Genomic DNA, 7187 nt, shown 5'->3' with positions numbered 1-7187 from the left:
CACTTCAGCTTCTTGCAACCCAACCTCTTCCTTCTCACTGTCTGTACCATCATTTCGCTACATGGCATGTCTCGGCTATTGGCTTCCACTGAGACTGGGCCATCTGTCCTCCCATCTTCTGCTTCTGTCAGACCCTGAATGTCTTATCAAGACTCAAGAACCACAAATAGAGCTGCCCCTTCTCTAAGGCTCCAGGCCAGTCAATCAGGTGTCAAGTCTCAGGCTTCCTCAGTGGATGTCCCCAGGTTTACACCTTGGATGGCGCTTTCATCCTTACTGCCAACACACTCTCCTGTGTGTGCCAAGGGAAGAAAGACAGAACTTCACATGTGCTTTCCAGTAATTGCTATAGCGGAAGGCTCCTAATGTGATCAAAATTTCTGAAAAAGGGGAGAAGGTCCCCACGTGTCCTCAACCTCTGCTTATTCTAAGCCTGACCACCTGCTCCTCTGAGCCATTTGCCGCAACCATCAAAAATGGTCACACAGAATCTGCTGGGCCTTGCTGCCCGTGAGGAAACACTCACAGACACAAAATCTTCTGGTCAATGCAGCCCAAAGTGCATGGTCCCACTGGACCATTTTCATGGTCGCTACCCACCCAATCTCTCATCGGTCAGATGCCCTGGCTAAGAAGCCCTGGCTTCCACCTGCATTTCATGTAATTCCCACCCTCTAGAATCCCTGGCATAATCCTCAGACCCTTAGGGTAAGTCTCTTATCTGGCTGCTTTCTCCAGAGTCCTCATTACTCTGCAACCTGGACAGATCTTTTTCCCAGACAATCCTAAAACCTGCCCATCACCCACAGGGAGGCCCAAAATCCCCTTCTCCCTCTGCTGCCCTGAGCTTCTATTGTCCCAGCTAGCTCTCAGTCATAATACATTAATTCACACGCAAAAGTTAAGGACTAATAGACGCTCACAGAATTCTCCTTCTTGTGAAATACAAACTGGTACGTCCACTTTCGGGAGAGTTTGGTTCTGGGTGTCCCTTCCCTCCTAAACACTGTGAACCCTAGGTCATGTTCCAAAACCGGAGGCCAGAACCCCATCCTGCCTACTTCAGAGAGCTACCGAGAGGGGCAAAGGAAGCTTCTGGAAAACATCCAAGCAGCATACGTAATGGAAAATACCCTAGAGAAGAAGCTAAAATAATGAGATTCAGGCAGGGCCAAGGCACTAGGGGACAAGAGGTGCTTTTAGAGGTAGCTGGGCTGAGGTGGCACTCACCAAGTTTCACACTCTGCACACGGCCTCCGATGCGGCTGGAAGCCTCAAGCACAGTGACATCCGTGAAGCCCTGCTCCAGAAGCGCTTTGGCTGCAGCTAGGCCAGCCAAGCCGGCGCCGATCACCACCACACGAGGCTGTCCTCTTCTCCGTAGGCCACAACTGAGACGGTCATCCGCACTGTCGCCACTGGATTCACAACTTTGCATACCGTCCGCACTCACCTCCTAGGAACCTGCAGGGAGCAGGGGTGTCACAGCTCACTTAGGCTCCCTTCACTTGCCACCTGACCCAGGGCTGCGTATGGGCTCAAGAGGGGACCTCAAGCCCCACCTCCCCCAAGAACCTGAGCAAAGAGAGCCATATCCAAAGGATGTAGAGCAGGAGGAAGAGACACAGGTTAGAAGAGAGGAAGGAAGGGATGCAAGCAGGAGAGCTGGGAGTCCACCTAGAGCCCTTGAAAGCCATCAATCCCATCTCAAATCTACTAGGCACTGCCTTTTCCCCAAGGCTGAGAGACAAGAGCCAGCCAAGAAGAGAATGACTAAGAAGGCCAAAGTCAGGAGAAACTGACCCTGGCACTGCTGACCCTGGACCAGCTGAGCCCAGCACAGCTGCTGCAGTTCAGCTCACACGAACCTGAGGATGCTCACACTGACCCCAGGATGCTTGCACGGACCTCAGGATGCCTGCACCAACCCCAGATACCTGTACACACAGTGCTGGACGTTCCGTTCTCCCGCCCTTGCCTGGCTCTTCCCTGGCACTCTCTTTCTTGCCCCTTCTCTTCTCCTCTGGCTTTCTGTTAAGTCTTTCACAGCCTCGACGAAGTGGCAATTTGTTGGGCAGGACAAAGTCCCACCCTCCCCCAGAAATGCCACGAAGCCGGTATTGGACAAGCCTCTGCTATTCCGGGTAGACCTCTGGTTGTTTTCCCTGGCCACCCAGACCCTCAGTCACCACAAAGCAGCAAGGAGCCCAGGAAACAGTGGACCAGGAGGACCCGTGGCACCAGAGGCCAGACATCAAATTGACAGTTATGCTAAGCCAGCTTGCTCAGAGACGCCAGGCTAGGGAGCTGATGGCTGGGAGGCCAAGGGGGTCCTTCAATCTGGCCCCAGGGCTGGGAGAGGCTACCCTTCTATTCCCAGAGTGACCAGAAAGCTCTGAAGGTATCCATGGGTCACTCCAGGGGGCCGCTCAGCTCTGATTCCATTCCTGTTCCTTGCCTGACCCAAGCAACTTAGATTCCAGTTGCCTTAGATTCCAGAGGTTTCAGTGGCAGAAGTTACAGACTCTAATAGTACCCAGGACCTAATCGGAAGCAAATGTGGGTGGAAAGTGGCTCCTGGGCAGCAGATCGGAACATCTAAAAAGCTGATACCCATACCTGATATGGCATATTCCACCAAATAGATATGCTAAGGAATGTTTATAGCAGCTTTATTCATAATAGCCAAAAAACAGAAACAACCCAAAGGTCCATCCACAGGCGAATAAATACATATATTATGCTGTGTGTAGCATATCCATGCAAAGGAATAGTCCTCAGCAATAAACTCAGTATTGCATTGAGCAAAAGAAGCCAGAGATTAAAAAAAAAAAAAAAAAAAAAAAAAAGCTCGTTCTGTATGGCTCCATTTACATGAAGTATGAAGTTCATGAAGAGGTCAAATCAATATGTGATGACAGAAGAAAGATGGGAGTGGGGAGGATGACTGAAAAGGGTCAGGAGGGAGCTTGCTGGGGTGGAAGGAATACACATATCTTGATCTGGATAGGGGTTACACAGTGAACATATAAAGATCCACAGAGTTGGACATTTAGGATTTGTGCCATTCACTGCATGTGTGCGTGTATACCTCAGTAACCATTCAGATATCCATTCCTAGTTCCCTATTAAAAAAAAAAAAAAAAAAAAAGGCTGGCACACTAACTTCCTTCTCCACACATCTCAGGGTCTGACCACCAAAGTTTCACCCTTTAATATCTTTTTATCATAGATTTAGCAAAGTGGTCTTTTTCTAAATATGCTCAGGCTGAGAAGCTGCTTCTCGTGCCTCCTCCCATCCACTCCACCTGCCCACGGCACACCTGCCTGGGCATGGACAAGAATGTCTCCCCACTCCAGCCCCCAAACTCCCTCCAAACCCCCCAGGGCCACCCACTCCATGCAGAAATGGTTTCCTAGAAGGCCGGAAGGTGGCACCCAAGGCCCAGAGCCGCTCCGAGTCAAAGTCTCAGGTTCGGAGGCAGGGGCTCTGCAACGCAGACTGCCCCCTTCAGGAGAGCCTGTATCTGGAATTTTCCAATCCTCCTCCCTCATCCTCTGTTCTTCTGTCCCTCCACCACCACCACCCTCCCCCCCACCGCCCCCTAGTGCTGTTCTGTCCAGCCTACCAGAAGCATGGGGGTCAGGGCTAGCTTGAGTCCTTTCCTCCCTTCCCCCCTCCCTCCCCAGGTTTTCCTTCCTGAGGACTAAACCTAGAGGTGAGGGTGCGAGTACGTGCACCACCACCACCACACACACACACACCCGCCCCCCCCCACCCCGGCCAGGACGGCTAGCAGGGAGGAAGGGTCAGGGGTGCTACACAGGCAAGAAGCCTGCTCTGAGGCAGGTCTGTAAACACAGCTGGTGCTGGGAGCCGCCACTGACGCCATCACTGCTGGGCACTGCTGCTGGTCATTGAGCCTCTATCCCCATCCCCATCCCCACCCCCACCTCCACCTCAAGGCCATCCCCCCAAAACAACCTCTCATATACAATAAAGGGGTGGGATCATTGCAGTGGTTTTCAAACCTTATTGGTGGCACCCCTTCTCAAAAAGCTCCTGTGGGGCACAGGACATGACTGGGATGAAACTAGGGCTCCCATCCCCACTTAAGTCTCACCACAGAACCCCCCAGGCTCACTGGCGTACCACCTCTAAAAACCCTGCATCTAGATAAGCTACTTTGGGAAGCAGGTGAAAGGGCCAGCTTGTCCTCACTACATTGCTGTGACAGTCAAACAAGGCCCAACGTGGATGTCACAAGATTGTCAGTATTTTCGAGAGCCTCACGAGTGGAAATCACTTGTGAAGTTCTGTAGCTAAATTATGAGTAGACTGTCTTTGGGACAGAGTTCAGGAACGGACTGTGGAAAGTGTAGGCGGGCGGCTTGCCTTTAAGATTAACACAGAAAGAACCCCCAGTTCCCAAGTGTCAGAGTCTTTGAACACATGGAGTGCCAAGGTAGAAGCAAGTAACTGGGGCCAGGTAGGTCACCTGTGCCCTTGACCCTCACAGCTAATCCCACAGTCCTGTCCCTCTACAGGCTTTGTCCCAGGTGGCCTGTCAACCCCTAGAGCCCCTAAGAAGCCAGAGAAGCCACTCACAGAGCCCACAGAGGGCAGAGAGATGAGGAGTCTGCTGTGCCCCCCAGATCAGCCCTTGGAGCTAACATGCCCTGGGGTCCAAACTGAAAGGGGGGAAAAAAAAGCATGTGCAGAAATACCTACTGTGTGCTGGGCCCTCAGCTAAATGTTAAACTGGACCTTCACGTGCTCTCTTATCTGACTGGTGGTAGCAGAAGCAACTTGTTTTCTATTGGTTTGTATCATGTTTTTCTTTTTTATTATTATTTTTTTTTAATGAGAAAATGCCTTACTGAGGAAGAATAATTACTTAATGCTCCTCACTGCCTGCCTGCTCTTCTCTTGACTCAGGGAAATAAAGAAATAACATCCGCTCCTTGATCTGTATGCACAGGAGAAAGAACACCCTGTACTTTTTGAGCAGATAAAGGAGAGAAGAAAAAAGTGCTGGATCAGCCAGGCATGGAGGGAGGGAGGGAGGGAGAGAGGAAGAGGAGGAGGAGGGGTGAGGGAGGTGGGAGGCAGGAGGCACAGAGCAATAGCATTTGCCTTCTTGTTCCTGCTTCCATGGCAAAATGGGGATGGGAGCCTGGAGCCCCTATGTTCCTAAGCAGGCCAAGCCTGGTAGCTTCAAGAAATCAGGCCAGCTATGGCATGAGTGTCTCACTGCCATTCAAGTTGCCCAACTGCCCTCCCCATCCTCCTTCCCACCCTGGCCTGCAGGCCACTACCTGTCCCTGCTGCATAGAGCCAACACTACCCTGACTGACCTGCCCAAGAAGCCAACTGGAAAGAAGAGGCAGCAGGGGGAAGAGAGAGGGAAAGAGAGAAAAAAGACCCTGTCCCACGGCAGAGTCACCAAAGAAAGACGGACGAAGACCAGGAGGCTACGCAACAGGAAAGGGCACCAGCAGCCATCCCCATTTTGCCCCATTTTGCCTTGGAAGCAGGAACAAGAAGGCATGTGTCCACTTCCCCATCCGCCTTTTCTCAATATCCTCACCAGTTTCATTTGTCACCCTGAGATTTACCCTTCAAAAAGTGCCTCCTAATCGACAAATACTAGAAACATGTTTTAATCCTGGCCTCCCACATCTGACCCTGCACGGCCCTTCCTGGAAATGCCCAGAACTGAGCTGGGGCCCCATGCATCTCCTTACATGTTCCCCGTCTCAGTTAAAAACTGCTGGAGCACCAAGCACTCCCAGGCTCGAAACTGAAGGCATCTGTCATGAAAGACCTGCCCTTATCTATTGGGTCAAGTCATGTCAACCCCACAGCCCAAATCACTCTTTCCTCCATGTTCAACTACCCTAGGCAGCAGCCTGCCTTCTCCATCTGAACTGCACCCCTACATAATTGCTCAGCCACCCTCTCAAAGACAAGCATGGCCAGGCCTCTCATTGACCAGGAATAAAATCTAACAATTCACTGAGCACCTACAATGTACCAGGCATGAGGAAGGCCTCGGTCCTTGACCCTCTGGACCTAGCTGATCTTTCTGGCTTGTTTTCACTCACACTCCCTCAAACATACACACATACTCCAAACTCACCAAAGTCTTGAGAATCTCCAGTGCACTCAGTTGAAGGCCTGTGGGGAACCCTCCCTTTCCACACACATCAGAGAAGCTGACTCTGGGTTCTCTTAAATGCACACCCTTGTGCAGGGTGCTGTGGTTATGCAGCTGTGTGACTGCAGTTGTCTGTTGCTTGAACCACCAGGAAGGGCTGCTCCATTGATGTCTCCTGAAGCAAGAGACACCCTGGAAATGTGAGTCCTTTGCACTGGTTCTGTTCTGTAACCAATACCACCCGTCCCCGGGCCCTCCTCCAAGAAATCCTGGGAAGAGGAGGCAGCCCATTATTCTGAAGTGAGGCTGCAGCCCCACAATCACTGAGCTTGGTCGCGGTCCCAGGTTAGATTGGGGACCTCCTCCCGAAGCCTGGGAGTGAACTGCATGCGAGGGGAGTCAGTGGCCCAGCTCAGCATGGGGTGCCCTTTCCTCCTCAGCATTGGAGTCTACTGTGGCTCACCCAGCCATCAGCAGGTCACTACCTCCCCGACAGGGGCCACTACAACCAAAACAATGCCATGAAGGGCCAGCTTCCCAGGTGCCCCACACCCTTCCAAAGTCGCCCCTCACAAGGAACAAAAAACATCTACCCATCCTTGGCTCCCCTCTGAACACAGGCTACTCCCAAACGTGTCGGCCTCCTTTTCCTTTTCTTCAGGTCACCCAGGTGAATGAGGAAAAGAGTATGGCCAAAGCAGTTTATGCACCTGGCTCACCTCGCCTCACTCCTTAGGGTTCAAGCTCCACCAGCAGAAGCACTCCAAAATGGGCCTACCCCTTCAGACCCGGAGGCTCTTCCCCTCCTCTCAGCCCCAAGTTTGTTCAAGGGAGCCCTGCCCAGGGCCACCTGCATCCTCCCCAACCAACCCTGGGGACTTCCAAGTCTCTCCCCCCAGTGGAAACTCCTGGTGCTCCAGGACAGCAGCCCTACCTCAGTTTCCCTGGAGGGACCCCTCTGCCTCAGGCTTCTAACAGGAGAGGGGGGGCTTTCAGGGGAATCCCTTTGGAGTGGCAGGTCTGGGG

The sequence above is a fragment of the Pteropus vampyrus genome, unplaced genomic scaffold (genome assembly GCF_000151845.1).
Source record: "Pteropus vampyrus isolate Shadow unplaced genomic scaffold, Pvam_2.0 Scaffold7, whole genome shotgun sequence".
In the NCBI taxonomy this organism is placed as follows: Eukaryota; Metazoa; Chordata; class Mammalia; order Chiroptera; family Pteropodidae; genus Pteropus; species Pteropus vampyrus.
This window is presented reverse-complemented; position numbering follows the sequence as displayed.